Source organism: Mustela lutreola, chromosome 4, assembly GCF_030435805.1.
Source record: "Mustela lutreola isolate mMusLut2 chromosome 4, mMusLut2.pri, whole genome shotgun sequence".
NCBI lineage: Eukaryota > Metazoa > Chordata > Mammalia > Carnivora > Mustelidae > Mustela > Mustela lutreola.
In genome coordinates, this window is record NC_081293.1 from 198,030,967 (window position 1) to 198,031,970 (window position 1,004).

At 46.2% G+C, this 1,004-nt stretch overlaps 1 non-coding gene across 1 annotated transcript; it reads right to left on the minus strand.

Moving 5' to 3' along the window:
* Nucleotides 1–428: 428 nt before the first annotated feature.
* On the minus strand, nt 429–501 carry TRNAE-CUC (transfer RNA glutamic acid (anticodon CUC)). Its single transcript has one exon. It is a non-coding gene; the product is annotated as a tRNA-Glu (tRNA).
* Nucleotides 502–1,004: the final 503 nt, after the last annotated feature.

Here is a 1,004-nt window from a genome sequence, read left to right on the forward strand (position 1 = left end):
ACTTCCTTTTTCCCTCTAGACCCCTGCGTCTCCAGTGGTTGCAGAGAGACACTGGTCCTCATCAATGTTCTCTGCTCAGCTGAAGGCAATGTTGTGAGAAGTTCGTCTGCGCCGGCCGAGGCCGCCTGGGGTTAGCAGCCACCCTCCCCACCCCACCCCTGGGCTAGGAAAAAAAATTCCAGATGTAAATCTTGGAGTAATTTTCCTGACCAAATCCATCAGGAGACACAAATATTAAACTACCAGTGATAACATTTGGAAAAAATAATCTCATGTTAAAGACCTTCTTTCCTATTCCTGTCCAACCTCTCAAGTAAAAATTATGAAAGAGCCTTAAAAAAAGGAAGATGAGGAGAAAGTATCTGCAAAGCATATGTTAAAGATATTATCCGTTTTTTGTCTTTAGTTTTTATTTTAAGTCAGCTCCATGTCCAACACGGGGCTTGAGCCCATGACCCTGAGATTGAGAGTCACATACTCTTCCGATTGAGCCAGCCAGACGCCCCAAAGATATACTATTTTAATAAAGTGCTCTCATACATCTGTGAATTTCATGGGCAAACAGCAGCTAACTGAAGTTACCCTCATGAGCCAGGGTGATGTGCATGTAGAAAGTCACTGAACTCATGAGTTACAAGTTATCCCATTTTACAGATGCAGAAACTGAGGTGCAGTTAAGGGGCGTGGAGTCCAGGTGGTCCCTGACCACTCCACGGTGACGTAGCCAGAGACGAGACACTGGCAGGGAAAAAAGAGAAGCGCCAGCAGCAGCCAGGGGCACATGGGAGAGGCACTGAGGTCCCACTCCTTCCGAACCTTCAAAGGAAAACCTGGTGTTTGTGAAGTTGCAGAGAAATTAGCACTCCCTTGCGCTGCTGGTGGTTGGCAGCCCTTCTGAAGAGAGATTAGCCTCAGGCACCCGGAAATGTGCTTGTCTTTTGATTCAGAAGGGCTAGTGATAAGAAATTATCCTGAAGAAATGCGTAAGAATGTCTACAAAGGTC